This window comes from Papio anubis, unplaced genomic scaffold (genome assembly GCF_008728515.1).
Source record: "Papio anubis isolate 15944 unplaced genomic scaffold, Panubis1.0 scaffold205, whole genome shotgun sequence".
NCBI classification, from domain to species: Eukaryota; Metazoa; Chordata; class Mammalia; order Primates; family Cercopithecidae; genus Papio; species Papio anubis.
The window spans coordinates 60,316-87,540 of record NW_022162077.1 but is presented as its reverse complement, the minus strand read 5'-3'; the positions used below and the strand labels follow the sequence as shown (position 1 = coordinate 87,540).

Sequence of the window (27,225 nt, the reverse complement as noted above, 5' to 3'; positions counted from 1 at the left end):
TCCCCATTGGCTGTGAGTCATTTGACCTTCTGAAACAGCTACCCTAGAATTGTACAGATGTCTTAAAAGGTATTTAGCTTTCATTTTTAAATCAGTGACATTGACAAATCTGAGAAGTGTGCTGGTCTAAGCAGTTTTGTTTCAAGCAGTATCCTCTGTTTTACTTCTGTCCCAGATACTGATAGCTAAGGGTGTTTTTCTACACTGAAACTGTGGCTGTAGTGATAAATTATCTCAATAGGAAGTATAACCTTCTATATAATTAGTGAAAGTTTTGCTTAAACAGAAGTGAATATTCTAGTTTCTGATGAACATTCATTAGATAATGGTTTTCTTGTTTGGAGAGTATATCTCTGTAGAAAATTCCTGTGAGCTGCTTTTTTTCCCTTTCATCTTTACTGATTGTTCTATTTTAGGTAATATGTGAGCAACTTTCTTTTAACTGTAGGCTTTTAAAACATCAATTTTTTTGGATTCTTAAATATTATAGTAAATGGAAATGCCCTTTTTATGGGAGCTTGTGCTGGGGCTTCACAGTCACACAGAGTTACCTTTGAGAACAAGAATCAGCTATAAACTATGTAAAGTTGGGTAATTTAACTTCTCAAAGTTCTAGCTTTCTCATTTATAAAATGAGCATAATTGTGTGAGGAAAAATAAGATTATCCACCTAATGAGCTTAACTGTGCTTGGCAGATAATAAGCTCTCATAAGACCTTTGTGGTTGTATTTTTTCTTCTTATCTCTGTTGCAGCACTGTTCTATTATTGAAAACTTTTTCTATCAAGCAGTATGGTCTGTTATTCTTTCATATAGTTTTGTTCACTTATAGCATACTATGTCAGTTTTCATAAACAAGATTGTATCTATATAGATACATGTAATATAACATGAATATGTGTATCAAGCACTATAAAATTTAAATTTATACATATATAAGGATGCTTATAAAATGACTCATATTGACTATGTTTCTTCAAATTGATGAGTTTCTAGAAGGCAAAATAAAAATATCTAGTAGGAAAAGCAAAAGAAAATTTTGTTTGGCTCCCTCTTAGGAGTTCAAGGAGAGAGGCCTGACTAAAGTTTCTATTCAGAGATGCAAAAATGTTTTAATACTTATATGTCACAATATATTATCAATGCAATACCTCATAATCTCTTTTCCTCCTTCCCTCTTAATGGTGCTATGATATTCTCAAATTCTGTGTATGACTTTTTTTTATAATTTGGTCTCAGAGAGGCTGAGTTTCCTTTATTTTGTGGCAATAAAGTTTTATTTATTCCTTCATTCCTGTAACCCTGAAAAAGAATTTTGGGCCCTTCTCACTAGTGTCTATCCTTATTTTCCTATGATACAAAGAGTATTTCATTTAGAGAAGAGACTAAACAAGAGGCATAAAAAATAGGAACCAAGTAAAAATTATTATTATTTGATCCTTGAAAACACACATAAGAAAATCACCTGGACCGGCGCAGTGGCTCACGCCTGTAATCCCAGCACTTTGGGAAGTCAATCACCCGAGGTCAGGAGTTCGAGACCAGCCTGGCCAACATGCTGAAACCCCATCTCTTTTAAAAATACAAAATATTATCCAGGTGTGGTGGCGGGTGCCCGTAATCCCAGCTACTCGGGAGGCTGAGTCAGGAGAATCACTTGAACCCGGGAGGCGGAGGTTGCGGTGAGCTGAGATCATGCTACTGCACTCCAGCCTGGGCAACAAGAGTGAAACTCCATCTCCAAAAAAAAAAATTCACATTTTTTAATACTTTTTTTGGAAATTAATTTAATAATCAGAAATATCTCCGTTTGTGTAAGTTATCAGTTAAAATTAAAAGAAGCAGAGACTGTTTATAATAGATTTAGAAGGCATAAAATACCCCTGGTAGGCCGGAGGGGGTGAGAAACGTACAGGCTACCCGTGAAAAGAAAAGGTTAAAACATTATATAAGGTACATATAAGGAGATCTGTATACATTCTCATTTATGGATATGAAGACTCAGTAATGTAAAGATGTTAATCCTCTCTAATTTAACCCATAGTAAAATGATGTAATTCAGAATTTTATTTTGAAGAATGTTCATTCAAGAATAAGCAAGGCAAGTGTACAGATGCCAGCAGGATGATGAAATAGGACATTCTTCTGCAGAATCATCAATTTGAACCACTGTTGACATCTGAAAGTACCACCCCAAGAGCTAAGTGAACTTAAAGAAAATATAAAAATAATTCAAAATAGCCAAAGCAATCCACAGCAAAAAGAACAAAGCTAGAGGTATCACGTTACCCAACTTCAAACTGTAAGGTTACAGTAACCAAAACAGTCTGGTACTGGTATTAAAACAGACACATAGAACAATGGAACAGAGTAGAGAACCCAGAAATAAAGCTGCATACCTTCAGCCATCTAATCTTTGACAAAGTCAACAAACATAAGCAATATGGAAAGGACTATTCAGTAAATGGTGTTAAGATCACTGGTGAGCCATATGCAGAAGAATAAAGCTAGAACCCTACATTTTACCATATATGAAACTGAGCTCAAGATGGATCAAATATTTAAATGTAAGACCTCAAACTATAAGAATCCTAGAAGAAAATCTATGGAACACCATTCTGGACATTGGCCTTGGGAAAGGATTTGTAAGTACTAAAAGCAATTGCAATAGAAACAAAAATTGACAAGTGGGATCCAGTTAGGATAAAGAGCTTCTGCATAGCAAAGGAAACTATCAGCAAAGTAAACAGACAACCCACAGAAAGGGAGAAAATATTTGCAAACTGTGCATCCAACAAAAGTCTAATATTCAAAATATATGAGGAACTTAAGCAATTAGGCAAGCAAAAAGCAAACAACCCCACTTAAAAATGTGCAAAAGACATGAACAAACACTTCTCAAAAGAAGACATACACATGGCCAATAAACATACGAAAAAGCATTCCACATCACTCATCATCAGAGAAATGCAAATCAAAACCACAATAAAATGCCATCTCACACCAGTCAGAATGACTATTACTAAAAAGTCAAAAAACAACAAATGCTGGTGAGGCTGTGGAGAAAGAGAACACTTATATACTGTTAGTGGGAACGTAAATTAGTTCAGCAACTGTGGCAAAAAATTTGGAGATGTCTCAAAGAACTTAAAAGAGAACTACTATTCAACCTAAGAATCCCATTGCTGGGTAGATATCCAAAAGAAATCTACTCATTCTGCCAAAAAGACACATGCACTTGTGTGTTCATCGTGGCAGTATTCACAGTAGCAAAGACATGGAATCAACCTTGGTGCTTCTTGGTAGTGGATTGAGTAAAGAAAATGTGGTATATGTACACCATGGAATACTATGCAGCCTTGAAAATAATGAAATCATGTCCTTTCAGCACCATGGATGCAGTTGGAGGCCATTATCCCAAGTGAATTAACACAGGAACAGAAAATCAAATACTGCGTGTTTGCACTTGTAAGTAGAAGCCAAACATTGATAACTCATGGATATAAGGATGGCAGCAATAGACACTAGAGACTACTAGCGGGGAAAGGGAGGGAGTAGCACAGTGGTTGAAAAACTGTTTAGTTAGTACCTGGGTGAAGGGATCATTCATACCCCAAACCTCAGCATTACACAGTATGCCCAGGTAACAAACCTGCATATATACCTCCTGAATCTAAAATAAATGTTGGAAAAAACTAGAGATCTGAAACTGGGACGCTGTGATTTGAATGTGTCCCTCGAAATTTATGATATCATGAGGGAGTGGGTTTCTTATAAAAGGACCCCACTTTTGTTTCTCTCTCACCCATGTGATGCCTTGTGCCTTATTATGACACAGCAAGAAGGCCTTCACAGATGCCACCACCTTGATCTTGAGCATTCCAATCTCCAGAACTGTTACAAGTACATTTCTGTTCATTATCTAAAAAAGGAAAAATAAATCAAAACTTAGCAAATCATTAAATGAATAAAATGAGAAAATTAAAGATTGAAATTATGCAAAAAACTAACAAATTCTAGACCTGAGAAATGCATGAATGAAATGAAAATTGCAATAGAGAATGTCAACAGCAGGATCAATGAAGCAGAAGAAAGGCTCTGAACTCAGACAGTTTAGTGAAATTATACAGTTATAGGAGAAAAAACAATATAAAGTAATGAACGCTTATGAAACTTATAGGAAATTATCAAAATAACAAAACGTAAAAGTATGGACACTGAAAAAGGAGAATAGAGAGACAAAGGATTAGAAAGTTTAGTTAAAGAAACAATAGTTTGGATGTGGTGGCTCACACCTATAATCTCAGCACTTTGGGAGGCCGAGGTGGGAGGGTCGCTTGAACCCAGGAGTTTGAGGTTGCAGTGAGCTATAATCATGCTATTGCACTCCAGCCTGGCTAATAGAGCAAGTTTCTGTTGCAGAGAGAGAGAGAGAGAGAGAGAGAGAGAAACAGTAGCAGAAAGAAAGAAGGAAGGAGGGCGAGAGCAAAGAAGAAAGGAAGACAGGAAGGAAGGAAAAAAGCAGGCAGGAAGGCAGGCAGAAAAAGTTTATCAATCTGGGGAAAAATACACATTTTCATACATAGGAAGGTCTCTAATCAGATTCAATACAAGGAAGACTACACCAAGACATATTATTATCAAACTTTCAAAATTCAAGGACAAAAACAGTATTCTGCAGCAAAAGAGCATCAAAGACAAAGCATGTCACATATAAGGGAGTTCCGTTAATACTAGAATCAGACATTCACAGCAGAAACCTTACAGGCCAGGGGAGAGTGGGATGATATATTCAGGTGCTGAAAGGAAAAAACAAAACATAACAAAAACTGTCAACCAAGAATACACAGCAAAGCTCTTCTACAGAAAGAAAAGAGAAAAGGACTTTTGCAGACACACACACAAAGTCAAGAGTTCATTACTTGGCAGGGCACAGTGGCTCACGCCTGTAATCCCAGCACTTTGGGAGGCCAAGGCAGGCGGATCACGAGATCAGGAGATGGAGACCATCCTGGCTAACATGGTGAAACCGTCTCTACTAAAAATACAAAAAATTAGCCAGGCGTGGTGGTGTGCGCCTGTAGTCCCAACTACTCGGGAGGCTGAGGTAGGAGAATGGCGTGAACCTGGGAGGCAGAGCTTGCAGTGAGCCGAGATTGCGCAGCTGCACTCTAGCCTGAGCAACAGAGTGACACTCCATCTCAAAAAAAAAAAAAAAAAAAAAAAAGTTCATTACACTCAGAAGTGTCTTACAAGAAATGCTAAAGGAAGTTCTTTGGGCTGAAAGAAAAGGATGTTAATTAGTGACACAAAAACATAAGAAAGTTTGAAACTCACTAGTAAAAGTAAGTACAAAAAGTTTAAGTCAAAAGTAAGTACAAAAGTAAGTCAAATTTTAAAACTGTGGTGGTAGTGTTTAAGTAACATATTTATTACAGTGGTTAAAACAAACTAAAAATAGTTAAAGCTGCAATAATTCATTAAGGGTTACACAAAATAAAAAACATCAAATACCTAAAGTGTATCTGGGTGGTAAAAATGTTGAATTTTTATGTGTGATCATGGTTAAGTTATATTCAACTTAAGAAAACTTGCTGTAACTATGAGATATTTTATGTCAGCCTCCTGGTAACCACAAAGCAAAAACCTGTGCTAGATATACAGAAGATGCAAAGTAACGAATCAAAGCATGCCACTGTAAAAAATTGCCTAATCACAAAGGAAGATGGAAGGAGAAGGAAGGAGCAAAGGAAAACAAAGCCAGAAAGAATGAACTAAACAGCTGTAGTCAGGAAACAAAGCCAGAAAAGAATGAACTAAATGACTGTAGTCAGTTCTTACCTGGCAACAATTACCTTAAATGTAAATAAATTTAACTATTCAATCAAAAGACATAGTGTGACTTAATGGATTATAAAAACCAGACCCAACTCTATGCTACACACAGGGAACTCACTTCACATGTAAGGACACACACCGACTGAAAGCAAAGAGTTGGAAGAAAGATATTCCATGCAAAGGAAACCAATAAAGAACAGAAGTAGCCGTACTTATACCAGATAAAATAGATTTTAAGTCCAAAACTGCCACAAGAGACAAAGTCAGTATATAATGCTAAAGGGGGCCGGGCGCAGTGGCTCACGCCTATAATCCCAGCACTTTGGGAGGCCAAGGCAGGTGGATCATGAGGTCAGGAGTTCGAGACCAGCCCTACCAACATGGTAAATCCCCGTCTCTACTAAAAAAATATAAAAAAATTAGTCGGGCATGGTGGTGTGGGCCTGTAATCTAGCTACTCAGGAGGCTGAGGCAAGAGAATCACTTGAACCCAGGAGGCAGAGGTTGCAGTGAGCTGAGATTGCGCCACTGCACTCCAGCCTGGGCAACAGAGCAAGACTCCATCTCAGGAAAAAATAAATAAATAAAGCGGCCAATTAACCAAGAGAATGTAATAGTTGTAAATATGTGTGCACCAAACGTTGGAATATCTGAATATATAAGGCAAATACTAACAGATCTGAAGGGAGAGGGGACTTAATAGGAGGGAACTTTTATATCCTATTTTCAGCAATAGACAGGTCATCCAGACAGAAAATCAGTAAGGAAAAATTAGACTTAAACTATATGTTAGACCAAATGGACCTACCAGACATGAACTGAACATTGTATCCAACAGCAGCAGAAGACACCTTTTTCAAAAGCACACGGAGAATTTTCTCCAGAATAGATCATATGTTAGGCCACAAAACAAGTCTTAGTAAATTTAAGGAGATTGAAATCATATCAGTTATACTTTCTGACCACAGTGGTGTGATTCTAGAAATCAGTAACTCAAGGAATTTGGCCGGGCGCAGTGGCTCATGCCTGTAATCTCAGCACTTTGGGAGGCCGAGGTGGGCAGATCACGAGGTCAGGAGATCGAGACCATCCTGGACAACATGAAGAATCCCCATCTCTTCTAAAATACAAAAGTTAGCTGGGTGTGGTGCACACCTGCAGTCCCAGCTACTTTGGAGGCTGAGGCAGGGGAATTGCTTGAACCCATGAGGTGGAGATTGCAGTGAGCCAAACTCGTGCCACTGCACTCCAGCCTGGTGACAGAGCGAGACTCCCTCTCAAAGAAAAAGAAAATTCAGAAATACTTGGAAATTAAACAACATGCTCCTGAACAACCAGTGGGTCAAAGATGAAATTTTAAGGGAAATTTTAAAATGTCTTTAGACAAACAAAAATTGACCCATGCCATATCAAGACACATGGGATAAATGTTCTAAGCAATTCTAAGTTTATAGCAATAATGGCCTACATCGGCAAGGAAGAATGATCTCAAATAAACAACCAAACATTACACCCCAAGGAACTAGAATAACAAGAACAAACTAAGCTCAAAGTTAAAGAAGGAAAGAAATAATAAAGATCAGAGCAGAAACAAATAAAATATAGACTAGAAAAACAATAAAAATGATCCATAAAACTAAAAGTCAGGTTTTTAAAAATATAAACAAAATAGACAAATCTTTAGCTAGACTAAGAAAAAAAGAAGTCTCAAAATCAGAAATGAAAGAGGAAGCATTACAATCAATATTACAGAAATACAAAGGATCTTAACAGACTACTCTGAATAAGTATACATCAACAAATTGGACAACTTAGAAGTGCATAAATTTCCAGACGCATACAACCTGCCAAAACTGAACCATAAAAAAAGAAAATCTGAGCAAACCAGTAATGAGCAATACAATTGAATCAGTAGTAAAAAGCTCTAATTAAATAAAGACCTAGGCCCTGATGGCTTCACTGCTGAATTTTACCAGACATTTAAAGAACTAATACTAATTATTCTCAAACATTTCCACAAAATGGAAGAGAAGGGAATACTTTCAAATTCATTTTGTAAGACCAGCATTACCCTGATACCAAACTCAGAAAGTACACTACAAAAAAAGAAAATTATAGGCCAATATCCTCATGAACATAAATGCAAAAAAAAGCTCTATGAAATTTTAGCAAACCAAATTCAACAGCATATTAGAAAGATTATTCACAATTGTCAAGTGAGATTTATCTGTGGGATGAATTGATGGTCCAATATAGGCAAATCTATAAATGTAACATATCATGTTAATAGAACAAAGGACAAAAAACATTATTATCTCAATAGACGCAGCACAAGCATTTGACAAAATCTCTAACAACCTTTTTATGCTAAAATCTCTCAACATATTGGGTATAAAAAGGACAATATACCTCAATACAGTAGAGGCCACATATGACAAACCCTCAGCTAACATCTTACTCAATGGTGAAAAGTTGAAAACTCTTCCTCTGAGATCCAAACAAGACAAGGATGACCCTCTCACCACTTCTTTCAACATAGTACTGAAAGTTCTATCCAGAGCAATTAGACAAGAAAAAGAAAGAGAAAACATCCAAATTGGAAGAAAACAGAAGTTAAATTGTCCCTGTTTGCAGATGACATGATCTTATATATAGAAAACCCTAAACACTTCAACAAAACATTATTAGAACTAATGAATAAATTTCAGGCTGGGTGTGGTGGCTCATGCCTGTAATCTCAGCACTTTAGGAGGCCAAGGTAAGATGATCACTTGACTCCAGTGGTTCGAGACCTGGACAACATGGCAAGACTCCCATTTCTACAAAAAATACAAAATTAGCTGGGCATGGTGGCATGTGCCTGTAGTCCCAGATACTCAGGAGGCTGAGGTGGGAGGATCACCTGAGCCCAGGAGGTTCAGGCTGCAGCGAGCTGTGATAGTGCCACTGCACTCCAGCCTGGGTAACAGAACAAAACTCTGTCTCAAAAGAAAATAACCCCAAAAAACTAATAAATATATTCAATAAAGTAGCAGCACATCAACAGAAAAATCAATTGTGTTTCAATATACTAATAATGAAGTATCTGAAATCAAGAAAACAATCCCATTTATAATAGCATCAAAAATAAAATTCCTATGAATAAATTTAATCAAGGTGGTGAAAGACTTGTTCACTGAAGTTTACAGTATTTTATAGTAGACTATAAAATATTGATGCAAGAACCTGAAGATAACACAAATGAATGGAAAGATATCCCATGTTCATGGATTGGAAGAATTAATATTATTAAAGTATTTGTAATACCCAAGGTGATCTACAGATTCAGTGCATTACCTATGAAAATTCTAATGACAGTTTCCACATAAATAGAGAAAACGATCCTAAAATTTGTGTGTAACCACAAAATACCTCCAATAACCAAAGCAATCTTGAGCATAAAGAACAAAGCTGGAGGCATCACACTATCTGATATCAAAATGTACTACAGAACTGTAACAATCAAAATGGCATGGTACTGACATAAAAACAGACACATACTTAGACCAATGGAACACAATAGAGAGCCCAGAAATAAATCCAGGCATTTACTGTCCATTGATTTTTGACAGAGGTGCCAAGAATACACAGTGAAGAAAGTTTAGTCTCTTCAGTAAGTGGTATTGGGTAAATGAGGATATGTATGCACAAGAGAATGAAATTAGACCCTTATCTCACACTATATGCAAAAATCAACACAAAATGGATTAAAGACTTTTTCAAAGTCTATTTCAAAGTCATTTTCTGCACAATGTAGGAAACAATCAGCAGAGTAAAAAGACAACCTATGGGATGGGAGGAAATATTTTCAAAGAATACATCTGATAAGGGGTTAATATTCAAAATACATAGGCAACTCAGACATCTCAATAGCAAGAAAACAAGTAACTGTGCTTTTTAAAAATGGGCAAAAGACCTGAATAAACGTTTCTCAAGAAAGATATATGTGTGGCCAACAGGTATATGAAAAAATGCTCAATATCACAAATCATCAGGGAAATGCAAGTTAGAACCACAATGAGATATCACCTCGTACTTGTTAGAATGGTTATTATCAAAGAGACAAAAGATAACAAGTGTTGATGAAGATGTGAGAAAAGAGGATCCCTGCATACTGTTGGTGGCAATGTAAATTAGTATAGCCATTATGGAAAGCAGTGTGGAGGTTCCTCAAAAAATTAAAAATAGAATTACCAAATGATTCAGCAATCCCACTATTGGGTATGTATCCAAAGGAAATTAAATCAGTATGTCTATTAGATATCTGTACAAGCATGTTCATTGCAGTATTATTCATAATAGCCAAGATTTGGAATCAACTGAAGTGTCCATCTGTGGATGAATGGATATAAAGAAAATGTGATGTACATACACAATGCAATATATTGCGATTTGGCCATAAAATAAAAGAAATCCTGGCCAGGCGCAGTGGCTCATGCCTGTAATCCCAGCACTTTGGGAGGCTGGGGCAGGCAGATCACAAGGCCAGGAGATGGAGACCATCCCGGCTCACACAGTAAAACTCCATCTCTACTAAAAATACAAAAAAACACTTAGCCGGGCGTGGTGGCGGGCACCTGTAGTCCCAGCTACTCGGGAGGCTGGCGCAGGAGAATGGCATGAACCCGGAAGGCGGAGCTTGCAGTGAGCCGAGATCTCGCCACTGCACTCCAGCCTGGGTGACAGAACGAGACTCTGTCTCAAAAAAAAAAAAAACAAAAACTGTTTATTTGTGAAAACATAGATGAACCTGGAGGACATTATGTTCACTGTAATAAGCGAGGCACAGAAAGACCAATACTACAGGATCCAGCTTATATGTGGAATCTAAAAATGTTGAGCCCATAGAAGCAGAAGGTGGAATAGTTATTACCAGGGACTAGTGAGTTTGGGAGTTGGGGAGCTGTTGGTCAAACGATATAAAATTTCAGTTATATAGGAGGAGTAAGTTCAAGAAATCTATTGCACAAAATGGTGACTATAGTTAATAACAAAGTATTGTGTCCTTGAAAATTGCTGAGAATAGAGTGTTAGTTTCTCACCACAAAAATAAGTATGTGAGACAATACATATTTAATTAGCTTGATTTACTCATTCAATTATGTATGCATGTTTCAAAACTTCAAGTTGTACACAATAAGTGCATACATATTTTATTTGTCAAATTTAAAAAATAAATTAATTTTCATAAAAGGATAAGCAGTACGATTGGTAAAAAGAAATTGTAAGAGGAGTTAGTCTTACCAATTAGAAAAATACATAGAGGCTGGGTGCAGTGGCTCACACCTGTAATTCCAGCACTTTGAGAGGCTGAGGTGGGCAGATCACCTGAGGTCAGGAGTTCAAGACACAGGGTTGGTGAAACCCTGTCTCTACTGAAAATACAGAAATTAGACAGGTGTGGTGGCGTGCACCTGTAATTCCAGCTACTTGGGATGCTGAGGCAGGAGAATCTCTTGAACCCTGGAGGTGGAGGTTGCCGTGAGCCGAGATTGCGCCACTGCACTCTAGCCTGGGTGACAGAGTGAGTCCGTGTCTCGAAAAAAAAAAAAAGAAACATATATAATAGAGGTTGATTCTGGATTTTAGTATGCTTGATATTAATAGCAGTGGAAAAAATAGTATCCGTTAACAAATTCAAATATATATGCTAATATAAGATGTGGCATTTTAAATTAGTAAGAAAAAATTAACAAATGGTATTGGGGAAACTAGGTATCCTCAGGAAAAAATAAATAAAACTGATCATTACCCTACTCCTTGCATCAAAGTAGATTGTAGACGAATTAAAGATTTTAAAGTATCCACAGAAACAGTTCTAGAAGATTCTGGGAGACATTTGCATATATAATATGGGAGTGGGCATGTATTTCTATGCAAGATGTAAAACCAAGACCACAGTAAAGAGACTAATAAATTAGATTATTTGAAACTTACCAGAAGATATCAGTTTATGAATGGGAAATAATATTTTAATATATGTGACACAATTTTTTTTATAAAGTGCTCTTACACATCAATGGATAAAGATAAAAAAAAGCAATGTAAAATTGAGAAGGATTAATAGGCATTCCACATGAAGAAAAAATAGTTTATAAATTTATGAGATAATGCCAGGCACGGTGGCTCACGCCTGTAATCCCAGAACTTCGGGAGGCCGAGGTGGGCAGATCACAAGGTCAGGAGATCGAGACCATTCTGGCCAACACGGTGAAACCCCGTCTCTACTAAAAAATACAAAAAATTAGCTGGGCGTGGTGGTGGGCACCTTTAGTCCCAGCTACTCAGGAGACTGAGGCGGGAGAATAGCGTGAATTGGGAGGTGGAGCTTGCAGTGAGCCTAGATTGTGCCACTGCACTCCAGCCTGGGCAACAGAGCCAGACTCTGTCTCAAAAAAAAAAATAAATAAATAAATAAACATTCATGAGATAATATTCAACCTTGTTTGTAAGTTAAAGAAATGCAAATTAAAACAGCAGTGAGGTACTACTCAATTGACTGGAACAACTAAAACATTTACTGAGACTGTGTTGCTTCGCACATTATTTTCAACTATGCTTTCGTAGTTAATGCATTAAATTTAAAGTATCTTAAAATCTAAATAGTACACAAACATGCAATATTGTGGATGTTATTGCTCAGATAAGGCTCAGGTTAAAAACAATCAGTTTTAAGAACAAATTTAAGTATAAAGACGTTATGTATCTTGAGTGCTTACCGTGCACTAAACATGATTCTTTGTGCTTTGTACATATTAAAATCTTCACACAACTCTATGAGGTAGATACTAATATTCTTCCCAGATAAAAACAAGGAAAGCAAAAAGACAGGCTTTATTTATTTGCCGCAATCATAGAGCTAGTTAGTGGTAGCACAAGGATTTGAACCCAAGCAGTCTGGCTGCAGAATCTTTACTCACAACCCCTCACCACATCTGGGAATGTTTTAGGTCTGTTCCATGTGTGCCCATGAAAAGGGAAAACTCAAATGATTCAATATCAGGAACTGGGGCCTTTTTATGAATATGATTTCTTGAAGAACCATTTGGCACTACCTATAAAATTAAAGTTCCAAAAAATGATCAACTTGCAGTGTACTGAATGGAAGTAATGCAAAAAGAGTGATGCTTTCAGTTTCTCTCAATGTAGTCTGCATTAAGCAGCAGTGCCACTTCTAGGAATTTATCCCACAATCATACTGTAACATATGCATATGTGCATGAAGAGATTAACTGTAACATTTTATGAATAGAATGGTAAATATGTTAGTACAGTTCTCTTTCAGTGGTCATGGTACATTTATACTCTGGAATAACATGCAGCCTTGAGAAATAATGACGTAAACGTACTTACTGTAAATGCACTTCAAGATATTTTTCTAAAATCAAGGAATAAGATAAGATATTCTCCCATTTGAAATTCCCACGATGAATATATATACATTCATACTCATGTAAATATGAAATATTTCTGGAAGGACACGTAAGAAAAATCATAGCATTTTTTCCCCTCTGGGTAACGGGAATGAGGTAAAAATACAAAACGGAGCAGATATAGTTTAAACTTTGTGAATCATATGGCTTTTCAATTAAAAACAAAGAAATTGAAATAAACTTAACAAAATAATAAGTAGTGATTTTAATGCAGTTCTTTTTCCCATTGGAATTTCTCCAGGATGAAGGCCAATTGATAAAGCTTAGTATACTGATATAAAACCTGAAAGTGAATCTCAAGACCTTACCTTGAGGTGAGAGTGAAGGGCAGTGGCCGGGACGTGTGGGCATCAGTGTACTGGTAAAGACTTTCATGGGCTTTCAAATGCGAAGGAACAGCCTGGATGTCAGGAGGAGTCCCAGCTAGGGAGGTCATTTGGTTTAGCACAGAAGGAGCTTATTAGATTAAAAAGCCACAACGGCTACAAAACTGTATCTCACTCAAGTTAAGTGTCATCCTAACTTTGTAACATTTATTAGTGGATATAAATGCAATGGAAATAAATAGGAGCCTTCAAATTCTGGTTTTAATATTTATTTTGGTGGTGTTTTGTAAATTAAAGAGTCTTTTTTCACGTGTTTAGTGTTGAACGAATGATACTTATTCACATCCTGGGTCATCAGTCCTTGACCATCACGTGACATGGTGCAGCCAGCACCTGGCTAAGGGTAACTGAGTGCTGTTCCTAAAATAGCCCCTAACAAACTCCTGGCCAAATACAAGGTACTCAATACCTGTGAGCTTCCTCCCCTTTGATTACAAAATGCAGGGTGGAGGTGGAATCTAGTGGTGCACTATAAGGCTGAACTTTGTGAATGTGCTGATATCTAAGTATTTTGACCTACAAAAACAGCAATTTCATATGATCAAGCTAATAGATATACTTTGACTTTCAGGTTTAAAATCACCCATTTCTGCAGCAAAACTATAAAGGGAGGGCAATACCAGTTTTCCATAGGGGCAGCTGCAGTTCAGACTATTAAGTTCCTATCTAAGCTCTCTTCATTTTTAAATTCATATGGTGTAACTATTTCTCATGCTAAGATTTCATGAGTGTGTGCAAACACAGACACGCACAAAAGTGCTGCAACGAGCTACAATGTCCAAAGTAGACTGAACAATGGGTTGAGGCGTCCTTACTAAGTAATCTACAATAAGGAAGCATAATGATGTAAAGCTTAATATTTTATTGTGCTCTAAAGTATTATTGAAGTTCAAAGTAAGTTAGCTTTGCTCAGTCCTCCACTTTCTCATCAACCTTTGTATTGATGGACTCCCAGAGTTCTCCCAGAGGATCCGTTTGGAAGGGAAAATGCATCAGTACAAGTCTGCCGTGGTTTGGGTGGGTGTGCTGGGTAAACCTTGTGAAGAAAGGCGGCTCATCGCTGTCTCAATAAAATTGTATGGCTTTGCTGTTGGAGCAGCCAGCTCTGTCCACAACGTGAACCCGGCTTTCTTCTAGGATGGCTTCCTTTTGCATTTCAGCTGCTGACTCGGTTTCTAAGTTGCTGCTACTAGTCAGTCACTAGAGTTTTGCATCTTTACTCTCGTGACCATTTCTCCAGTTCTTGCTCTCCTTGGGTGTCAGGTATCACCCCCAAACATTTGTCATCTCATCACCTCTGAATTAGGTCCTTTCGCCAACAGTAAAGCCCTGTGTTTGCCAGTTGGTCTCCACCTCAGAAATATTTACTAATTTCTCTTCTGTGTGGAAATGACTTCTGAGATGGCTCCATTTCCAGATGCCTTTTTTTTCTGAATTACCATGAGCTACAATGGCTTGCCTGCTCTTTTCCCTGCCAGTATTTGAAACTCAGTTATTTTCCATTCTGTCTTACAATGATTCTATGCAGGCATTTTCCCCAAATTATACATATGACATAAATTCATGACAAATCTAATATTTATATGCCACTGCCTAAAACATGTGTCATTTAGGCTATCTTTACATTCAGAATATTATTGCTTATTTCAGATTGTGAATTCCTAATATATGAGTCCCTTTATCAGAAGCATTTGAACCATCTTGCCTAGGGGCTGGGAACAATGAGGCTGAGACCTGCTGGCCTCCATTCCTAGGAGGTTAAGGTATTCTTAGTCACAGGATGAGACAGGAGGTCGGCACAAGATACAATCACAAATACCTTGCTGATAAAACAGGATATGGTAAAGAAGCTGGCCAAAATCCCACCAAAACCAAGATGGCGATGAGAGTGACCTCTGGTCATCCTTATTGCTCAACATAAGTTAATTATAATTTATTAGCATGCCAAAAGACACTTCCACCAGCGCCATGACAGTTTACAAACGCCATGGCAACGTCCAGAAGTTATGCTATGTGGTCTAAAGTGGGGAGGAACCCTCAGTTCTGGGAATTGTTTGCCCATTTCTTGCAACACTCATGAATAATCCACCCCTTGTTTGGCATATAATAAAGAAATAACTACATTTATTTGAGCAGCCCATGCTGCTGCTCTGCCTCTGGAGTAGCCATTCTTTCATCCCTTTACTTTCTTAATAAACTGGCTTTCACTTTCTGGACTTGCCCCAATGTGTTTCTCGCACAAGGTCGAAGAACCCTTTTTTGGGGTCTGGATCGGGACGCTCAGGTAACACTGTCTTATTTCTTCATATGGATGAATTCTTAAATCGTCTCCACAATGACTATTTTCCTAATACTTTTAAAAATGGATAAGAATATTAATAATGCTGTATTCTTAATGACTCTCTTTTTGATTAAAGCGTAATATTATATCTAGTTCCGTCACGGCTGGATTACCTTACAGAGGTTTCTGCTTATAAAGAGACATGCATTTCTCAAGGAAAACTCTCCCCCATAAATAGCGGGACCTGAACAACGTGGCTTCTCTCCCATCCACGTTTCCAATTCCTGTCTAAATAGGCTTTGCATAAAATCCTTTGTTTATTGCGTTAGAAACATATTCTTCCTTTCACAGATGTCCTTGTGGAATAACCTGTGGTGCGATGGAAAAGATTCAAGTGTCAAGACGTTAGTTCTGAAGCAGCCGTTTGGTGTCACGCATGAGAATAAAAGATGGGCATTAAAAACATTAGCACTTAACCTCAGTCAGGATTTTGTCTGTGAAACAGAAAAAAATCCAGGAGAAATCAGATTTGATCTGCATTCTGAAAATGAGAATTTTTTTTTTTTACATTTAAACTCCTATCTCTTATTTTGTATTCCTTAATGTCCTTATTAATCATTCAAATCAAATGGCTTGTCTTTCTTTCAGAGCCTTGTACATTTTAAAGCCACCATGTCATTCTTTTTACAAGAGAGAAAAATTACTCATGCAGTAGAAAGAGTTCCCCAGGGAGCTATTGTGCTACACTCTGGCAAGAGTTTTATTAGCTAAGCTTCTGACTGAAAGGAAAAATAAATTCAGATTTAGGAACGGCTTCTATTTATTGTAAGGAAGTTTACAAAAATTACTGAAAAATATCCCAAGAACACAATGTAGATTTACTCTGGTGATATTTTTTGCATCTTTACTTCTCCAAATAATAAAAAAGTTAAACGGCCAATAAATGTACATTAACAGCGAATTGTTTACCCTTGAATCAGAATGAATTCATTACTTCAGTAATTAGTCAAGCAAGCTCAAATGAAAACTAGGTTCTCCTAAAGAGCTCACACATCAGTATTGCCAAGTCACAGTTAAAACACCTCTAAACAGAGAAATTAGCCCTATCACATCTCATTAATTTGCTGTCGATAGACTTTTGAACACACACATTGAGCTTCCATATGTACAAGTACTATGGGTTTCATTTATTGTTCTATTTAGAGTCTTAATACTAAGATTTTTTTTTGCTTCATCTGAGCTAAATTCCTTAAGCTGTGACAAAATCTTTTACGAAAACTATTTCTGAAAGGAAACTGCATTTGTGCGCTGTGACCGGGCAGAGCAAGCTGTAGCCACCTCCGAGTTCAGGTTCAGGAATATGCGTTTCTTATCCTTCCCAAACCTTTTTTCATGATACCTGCTTTGGGCATTGTTTGGAGCGTCTGGTTGCCAGAGGTCCTATAGGATCACATCTTAGATCAAGGCAGGCCTACCTGCCAGAGCTGCAGAACACTGGCTACTGGGCTGGTCATCCTCGCCCTTTCTCTCTTCTTCTCTCTTTTCCTCTCCTTATCTCCTCCATCCCTTCCCCTCTGTGGATCCTTACTCTCCAGTTCCTTGTGTGGTAGCACGAAAAATGTGACTGGATCTGGTACCCAAGCTAATATGTTAGAGGAAAATGGTTAGTGAAAACCACCAGCACACTCCCTCTGTTCTGGCTTCTGTGTGCATTTTAGCAGTGGATTCTGGAAATAATAGTCCCACTTCAGCTATTTAACCCAACACTGACTGGAATGCTAGGAATGTCAAATCAGGTAGGACAGAGTTTTGTCATCAGAGCAAGCAAATGTCATGTGGACTGGAAGACAAAGCAGGACACAGGTAAGAATGCAGATTCTGAGTCAGATCGGTTGGGTCCAAATACTGGCTTCACCATTTGCTAGCTGTATGAACTTGGGCTAGCTGATTAACCACTTTGTACCTTGTTTCTTCATCTATGTAGTAGGTATTATTATAGAACATACTTATAGGATTATTGTGAAAATGAAACCAAAATGATCTGTATAAATTAGTGATAGATCTGAGGTCATCAGTAAATTGATCAATGGTAAGAGTAGATGCCTGATTGCAGAGGACTTAGGAGAGGAAATGAGTTAATGAAAAGGAGAGAGCAAATGATGAATACTTTCTCTAGAAGTTGGGATGCTTAGAGAAAGAGAGTGCGACAGCAGTAGCAAGAGGGACATAACGCTGGCAGAAGATGGTGTGAAGTGGAAGCTAGAGCGACTAGAGCATGGTCACTGCCAGGGATGCTGGTAGAACTCCCATGCCCATCAAGAGCTTGGAGACAGCAGAAACTCACAGAGTAGCTGAGGGGCAAGGTCCCAGAGGGATAGCAGGGAAAGGATCCAGAACACGGAAGACACTGAAAGACAATAACGCTCTCTGAAACAGGAGGAAAATAGCTACTTACATATGCTTTATTTTAAATTTCTGAAAGGGAGTTTATGGTTGTTTCTTACCTACTTGATGTTCAGAAGATTCAAGCTCTGTGATATGAGTGATGAAGGATCTGGTGCAGTGGCTCATACCGGTAATCCGAACACTTTAGTAGGCTGAGGCAGGCAGATCCCCTGAGTCCAGGAGTTCGAGACCAGCCTGGGCAACACAGTGAGACCCCCGTCTCTACAAAAAGTACAAAAATTACCTAGTTGTAGTGGTGTGTGCCTGTAGTCCCAACTACTCGGAAAATTAAAGAGGATTGCTTGAGCCTGGGAGATCGAGGCTGCAGTGAGCTGTGATCGAGCCAGTGCACTCCAGCCTGGGTGACAAAGCAAGAGCCAGTCTCAAAAACAAATAAGCAAACAAAAAAGTGATAAGAGTAAAGTGGAATTAAGGTAGGAAATTTTTATGTGTGTGTAATAGAGGATGTGGAATGGAAAAAGATTTTGACAGGGAACAAGAGTCACTAGTACTAGTACATTTCTATGCTGGAAACACCTGCCCGGACCGCTGCCCAGACCACTTAAATCCGAACCTCAAGAGAGTAGGAACTAAGCAGTATGTTAAAGAATCCACCTGATGATTCCAACATTCATTCAAGATTGAGGACCATTGTCCTCGTAGCATACAGACCCCAGGATGGAGACCATGAATAGGGACCCCACCTGCACAGCTGGCGGATTTTCTCCAGCAATAGTCAGCTGTTTGCAGTACCTGAGAAGGCAACTGAGAAGACTGACCTAGAGTTAGTGTCTGTAGGTATGCTGACATTGAGGATTTGGCGACATAAATGCTAACAAATTGGCAAAAGAGTAAGCAGAAAAAAAGGTACCGTGCTGTTTAGGCAATGTGGAGAGGACAGTGAGATCAAGAGAGGCTGATAAAGAAAATCAGAAAGAGTCAGCATGTCAAATGAGCTATAGTGTGGGAGTGAGAAATCTGGGAATATCCAGAGGTGTACAGTCAACACCGAGTTTGAATAATATTTCAAAGATGGTGCCCCTTATCCCAGGTGGTGATGAGGATGGCGGTGGGAATGAGGCTGAGGTGGAGCAGCTGTAACTCATTTGCATCAGGGAACTTGAAGTCAAAGGATCTTATTGATGTTCCTCAAGGATGTTCATATTGTGGCTTTTGGGATAGAGGAGATGGTGATAAGTGTAAGGGAATGACTTGGAGTTTAGAAAATGACAATGGCCAGGAAGGGTAGAGGTAGCTATAGTCAAATTATATTTAAGAGAAGAGAGAACTTTCTCATTGTGTTAGTTCAGTTACTTTTGTGAGGAAGTGCAATGTTGTGAAATGAAAGGAGATTGGTGAAAATGTGTCCAGACCCCACCACAAATAAGATGAGGGGAAATGAGGAAACTGCATTCCTGAATGTTACAAGGGCAGGGGTGTCCAAAAGAAAGATCTAAGTTTTAATCAAGGTGTAGATCAGTGTCCGACATCCAATGTTACCAAGTATTTATTGTGTACCAGGTGAGATTTTTAGAATTTTAGGTTCATTCTATTGTTTACTTTTTCATAATTAACTTGGGATGAAGAAATACAACTTCAGAGAGGCTCAGTAATGTGCTCACGTCACACAAGCAGGGCCTGTATCAGAATCCTTGGGATGCCCACCTGGGGAACCAGTCTCAATTTCTATGCTGCACCAGAATATTCTGAGATAAGATTAAAGTAGTCTTTTTTCTTCCTTCTTTCCTACCCTCAACCTCATCCCCATTCCCTCTCTTCTTTCTTTCTCCCTTCCCTCCCCTCCCTTCCCCTCCCCTCCTTTTCCCTTCCCTTCCTTACCAGGGTCAAAGAGCGCACAGAAAAAAAACTGTGGGGAAGGAAGTAGAGCAGTGGGGAGTGCATAGGCGGGTGGGAGTGCGGAGAGCCCGGATAAGGACAGATTGACCTGAGGATCAATGGCATAGGATTTGAGGACATGTCCAGGGATGACAGGGATGAGAGGCCTGGGGGAATGGCTGCTAGTGGGTCTCTGAATGGAATTCTGAGGTTTGCTGCCGTCCCAGCCCAGAACGTGTCGCTCTTCAGGGTTCCACACAGAAACATTAATCCCAAATGTTTGGCGCGCTGTGGATTCGGTCTCCTTGGTGGGAGTGGGAGCGAAGATCAGGCACAGGTGTTCCCCTCAGGTTCGGAATTTATCAGTGAGGATAAGTTTAGTGTTGGGCAAAATGCATTTCCTGCCTTTTAAGGGAATATGAATTTGCTCAGCTAAGAAGGACCACAGGGCACTTTCATGTAGAAGAGGCGGAAGACTTGGTTCCAGGTCCAAGTTCTTTTCACTCTGAGTCGTGGGAACACCTCCTCCTTTCTAGTCCCTCAGGCGTTCTGTTGTCTAAAGAAATCTGAACCCAAGTGGCTGGTCCTAAAGCACTATCACAGAGAACCAAAGGAGAGAGGGAGAAAGGATGAAAAAGGGATGCAGGTGAGAGGGGCGAGGGGCAGGGTGCTGGTGCAGTTCACACCAGAAGGAAGGGAGGAAGGGGCAGAAGCGGGGAGGAGGGGAGGAGGGGAGGAAGGGGGAGAGGGGAAGCAGGGAAGGAGGGAAGGAAGGAGGGAAGGAAGGAAGGAAGGAGGGAGGGAGGGAGGGAGGGAGGGAAGGAAGGAAGGAAGGAGGGAAGGAAGGAAGGCAGGCAGGCTGAATGTTTTCATCTCACCTCGCCCTTCTCCAGGCTGGAGGTTGGAGAACTCAACTAGACTCATTTCTTTCTGTTTATAATTTGCTTTATCATTTTAACATTTCATTTTTAATTTATTTTCCCATTTAATCTTGTTTTGGGATTGAATTTGCTTTGGTTTTGCTTTCTGCTTTTTTCCTCCTGATTTTAGCTTTAGTAACCACTTTCCGCTTATTATTGACATTTTACTTTGTGTGCTGAAGGCTAATTTTCTACCTTCATTCAAAGTCTGAACCCTGCAGTGATGCCAAATAATATGGAGAAGTCTGATTGTCCTTTATAAAAACAGTAACATTTTATAAGTTAAATCACATTCACCTTGAAAGAAATTATGTGCTCAATAAACCCTGAGAACCGCGGCCCCAGGGAGTCACCGTGCACACATCTTAGTTGTACTTTCACGTGGACGTTAATGAATGTGGCCAACAGCTCATAACTCGTATTTTAAAATGTAATACAGTATTTAAGACAAATACTGCTGAAGTTTGTGTTTTTGTTTTCCTATACCATCTATGGCTTAAATCCAACATCCAAATATATATTGTACAATAAACTATCAGGAAGACTGAACCGTTGCCAAACCGTGGCTTATATTGATGAGCACTGTGAGAAACAAATGCTACATTGGGGTGAAAATGAATGAAATTAGCAGTAGGGACTGAGAAGGACTTCGAGCTGCTGTGAGCAAGTGAACAGGAAACTCTGACCCTCTGCAGACTTGAGTAGGACCAGACACAACTCTTCTAGAAAGGTAGAGTAGGAAAACATCTTCCTTTTTCAAAGTGTGTATAGTTAGAGCCCCCAACCCAATGCATTTTCTTCCAGTATTACCTATTTTTTTTATATTCTATTTTTCAATCTAATTTTCCTTTTCCAGAGTGGAAAAACAACATTTAACTCTGGGAGAGTTTTAGTGTAATTTTGAACTCTGTTAAGCTTACTAAAAGTTAAAAAGAATGGAACGTATTTTAAAATTTACATTTTGCTGTGTGGTTTCTATGGTATGTGTAGGCCTATTGGTTGTGAAACACCCAGCTGCTCTCACCTTTCAAACTCCTTAGTGAATTTATTAGAGCAAGAACCAAGAAACAAAAATAAAACCTTGTCTTCCTTATTTTCTTTCAACCTTGCTTCATCCGAAAGTGTATTTGAAGTGGAAATCATTTGAATTTTCCACAGTGTGTTATGTTCCCTCAGAGAAGATCCTAGGAGTAATCACCATTACCTCCATTTTGCAAAGGAAGACGGGAAATTCAAGGGGGATGAGTGATTTACATCGTACTTGGAATTGTGACAGGTCTTGAATTCTGATTTATTTAGATCTTCCACCTTAAAAACCATTCCCCCCAACCCTGCCATCACCACAAAATCCAGCACTGCCTCCCTCAGTTTCTAAGTAGGTGACATGTGGACAGAAAGATTCTGGGAAGTCCTGGTTTCTCAGGGTGGCAGCGTTTTCTACTGGAAGTTTCTCACAGGCTGGTCCTTGTGTTGTTTGCAAAGTGAGCCCACAGCACTGACTGTAGGGAGGAAGACAGGGATAGCAGCTCTGTGGGAAATGGAAGCAGCAGAGAATTCTGACTATCCTCCATCTACCCCATGGCTGTCCTGCAGCTGCGGGACTCTGACAGCAGTTCCAGTGGCCCCTGTTGTTCTCCCAATTGCTCCGACTTGGAAGAGGGAATCCCAGAGGACAGGTTACTATTGGGCCTCTAAGCTCCTCACAGCACTGAGGACATACAGAAAAGTTCAGTGACAGGAAAGTCTGAGCCCCACCGAGGTGATATTAAAGATGCAGATTGCTATTCTGTATTTAATTGAATCTTCAAGGTGTGAATGTCAAGCTGAAAATGACATGCCAATATTAAGATGTTAGACCAACTCAGCTTGTGATTTTAAAAATTCTACCGTATTTTCTTTATCCATTCCACCCATCAATGGACATTCAGGTTATTTCCACATCTTGACTCTTGTGGATAATGCTGCAGTAAACATGGGAAAGCCAATATTTCTTCAACAACTTCATTTCATATTGCGGGGTGCGGGGGGTATATACCCAAAAGTAAGATTGCTGGGTCATATGATAGTTCTATTTTTAATCTTTCGAGGATCTGCCGTAATGTTTTCCATTGCAGCTGTACCATTTACATTCCCACCAATGGTGCAAAAGGGTTTCCTTTTTTTCACATCCTTGCCAACACTTGCTATCTCTTTGGGCATAAATTTCAGTTAAACAAGTTCTAGAGATCTGCTGTACAAAACTGTGCCTATAGTTAATGGTACTGTATTGTTTCAGGTGATAGATTTCATGTTAAGTTTCTTACCACAATAAAAATAATTATGCCATAAAATATGCATAAGACTTTTTCAATGAATATAATACTCAAAATCTGCAACGGAAATGCTTCTTAGCAACAAGGGACCAATAGGAGGATTATATCCTTTCATTCTTCAGCTATATTTAAAGTGAGTATTTAGAGTTGAAAAATGATCAGTGTATTTTCACTGTTTTTATTTGGAGTCACTACACAAACAGCTATAAAATTTTAAAGAAAAATAGGCTTATGCAGAAGTATAGAGAAAAAGATTACCTACACCCACAGACCTGACTCCTAGCAAGCACAACTTGTAAAGTGTGAAACAGCTTATATGTCAGGAATGTAATTATAAATTGGCAAAATGTCCTTTTCATCACACTCCAGTACATTTTTATTGCTTTCAGCTTGCTCAAGATTTTTTATTGCTCAGGATTTTTCTCTGAAATGTACTTGGAGGAGAGAGCTATACATTGTAAAGCCATCCACTATCTTACAAACCCTTACCTCCTGAACCACTGCCTCTGGCACAGGCGTTATCTTTTAAGTCCACAGAACCATCTCAGGGCAAATGGGGAAGTGGGCCAACGTAGTCTCTTCTAGTTCCCTGTGTGGTTCACCTGTTCGCCGATCTGAATTTTTGTGGACCCCGTCTGAGTCGGTTGTGCTCAGGAGTCCTGTAAACTCTCCGGGCGCCAGCCTGTGCGCTCTTTGTTCCTAGTCCAGGGTGTGCTGGTGTTCTCGTTTAATAAACATCTTGGACAAATGAATGAAAAAGGCACTAACTGATAAGAATCGCCACAAAGGTTATTTAAACTTTAATAATGAACTTTAAAAGGCTTATAGGCCCAAAACAATGAGTACTTTGATGGTGACACCTCAGATGGGAGAAATGGAGGTGATACTTTGAGAGAAAGTGACTGCAGTAGTCCCCAAATTCCTGGTGGATGCCAGAAACTGCAGTCGGTACTGAATCCTATGTGTACTATGTTTTTTTCTTATACATACACACCTGTGATGAAGTTATTTTTATAAATGAGGCACAGTCAGAGATGAACAACAAGAACCAGTAATAAAATAGAAAATTGTAGCAATACACCAGCATCACTACTTGTGCGCTTTGGAGCCATTATTAATGGAAATAAGAGTGATTTGAACACAAGCACTGTGATACCACAGCAACCCACCTGATAACCTAGATGGCTCCTTAAGTGACTAATAGGTGGGGAGCTTATAGGGCATGGATGTGCTGGACAAAGGGGTGCTTCACATCCCGTGTGGGACAGAGCAGGCTGACCTGCGTTTTCATCCCATTACTCAGGATAGTGAGCAATTGAAAACTTAGGCATTGTTTATTTCTGAAATCTTCCACTTAATATTTTCAGGCTGTGATGAATCACGGGTAACTGAAACTAGGGAAGGCAAAACTGCAGATAAGGGGGGACGACTGTATTTCTGATGTACTTCAAATTACACTTTAAAATTTGTCTATAGAAAATTGTTTGTGTTTATTCTTACAGACCTGTGGAACCAATTTTAAAATATCCTAGGCAGGCTAAAATAATTGCTTCTGCTATCTCATTTTTTAAAAACATTTTTATTGGTGAGATAAATCTTTACTTTTATCTTACAAATAAAAAAGATAAAGAATACAATAAAATACATTTGCACTTCTAAAATTTGTATTATTAAGCTTTAAATAAAATACAGGAAAATAGCTTTACTATACTAAAGTAAGGAATTTCCTTCTAAAGCCTCAAATCTAAAATCTATAAAATAATCTAAAAGAAAAGTAATGAAAATCAGGGCCAGGTGTGGCGGCTCATGCCTGTAATCGCAGCATTTTGGGAGGCTGAGGTGGGTAGATTATGTGAGGTTAGTATTTCCAGACCAGCCTGGCCAACGTGGTGAAACCCCGTCTCTCCTAAAAATAGAAAAGTTAGCCGGGCATGGTGGCGGGCATCTGTAATCCTAGCTACTCAGGAGGCTAAGGCAGGAGAATCTCTTAAACCCAGGAGGCAGAGGTTGCAGTGAGCTGAGATCCCACCACTGCACTCCAGCCTGGGCAAAGAGTGAGACTCTGTCTCAAAAAGAAAAAGAAAAAGAAAATATTTGTATGTAAGCTTGGGAATCAGTCTTGCATTTCAGACAAATTTGGGTGAAGGTGATTATGGTTGTCATGACAATAAAATAGTGACCATCTCTGAGCAAAGGGCTTAATGAAGTATGTGGGAAGTGCTCAAAAACATAAACGATGATGATGATGATTTGAATTTGGGAATATAATCCCATTTCCTCTGGGCTGTTCTAAAGCTAGCAAAAAGTCAATTAGTTAAAAGAATTTCATTTCAGAAATTAGGTTCTGTGGCCTAGAGGAAAAATACGCTGTGTATTCTCATCAATCACTGATTTGAATGGTTACTTAAAATACACCTCCATGTGCAGGTAAAAAGAAGTTACTCAGTGGTGAGTAAACGTGTGGACTAGAAATACAGTCATCCCTGGATATCTGCGGGAGATTCATTCCAGGAGCCCCCACCCCCAAAGCTACCAACATGCATGGATGCTCAAGTCCCTTATATAAAATGGTGTAGTTTTGTATGTGACCTATGTACAGCCTCCTGTATACTTAAATCATCTCCAGATTACTAGTAATACCCAATATGATGCAAATGCTGTGTAAATAGTTTTATACTATATTGTTTAAAGAATAATGACAAGAAAAAAATGTTTGTGAATATTCAACAAAGGCACAGCCATCCATTTTTCCCCACTATTTTTAATCACAGTTGGATTCGTGAATGTGGAACCCATGGCTATGGAGGGCTGCTGAGTGTACTATATCCCTAGAAACTTTTTCTGAAATAGAGATAAATAAGAGTAAATCTTACTCATATTTACTGGGTTGCAGCATTGTTTATAAGAGTGAAAATTGACAACTCTCTAATATCTACAGGTTTATCAATCTAGAACAGGAAGATCATGTTAAATATATACCATCCAAAACTATGCAGATCCTAAAAAGAATTAGTGAGACCCAAATGCATAGAGAGATGTCCACGACATATATCATTTAAGTGAAAAAAAAATTGGAGAAAACATGTACACTGTACAGAAATAAAATATGTGTGAATATAATGTTAACTCAAAGTGCATTCACTGATCTGGTTATTCTAGGGAGGAGAGGGGACAGATTGGCAAAAGATGGCTTACTCATTTTACTCCATATATTTAGATACTTGAATTTTTACAAGGACACATTCGTGTACATAAACATATAGGCTGGTGCAGTGGCTCATACTGGTAGTCCCAGTGCTTTCAGAAACCAAAATGGGAGGAGTGCTTGAGATCAGGAGTTTCATTTGTTTTGTTTTGTGAGACGGAGTCTCCCTGTGACACCCAGACTGGAGTGCAGTGGAGTGATCTCGGCTCACTGCAACCTCCACCTCCCAGGTTCAAGCGATTCTCCTGCCTCAGCCTCCCGAGTAACTGGGACTACAGGTGCCCACCGTCATGCCCGGCTAATTTTTGTATATTTAGTAGAGATGTGGTTTCACCATATTGGCCAGGCTGGTCTCAAACTCCGAGGTCAGGAGTTTCAGACCAACCAGGGCAACATAGCAAGACCTCATCTCAACATCAACAACAAAAAATTAAAATTAGCTGGGCATAGTGGCATGCGCCTGTAGTCCCAGCTACTCAGGAGGCTAATGTGGGAGGATAACTTGAGCCCCGGAGCTCAAGGCTGTGCCG

The 27,225-nt window shown here is 38.9% G+C and overlaps 1 protein-coding gene across 1 annotated transcript in view; it reads left to right on the top strand.

Annotated features, from left to right (window-relative positions):
* The window catches only part of CNTNAP3C (contactin associated protein family member 3C), a 121,544-nt gene that overhangs the window by 42,907 nt on the left and 51,412 nt on the right, over nt 1-27,225 (top strand). The gene's annotated exons all lie outside the window — the stretch shown is intronic.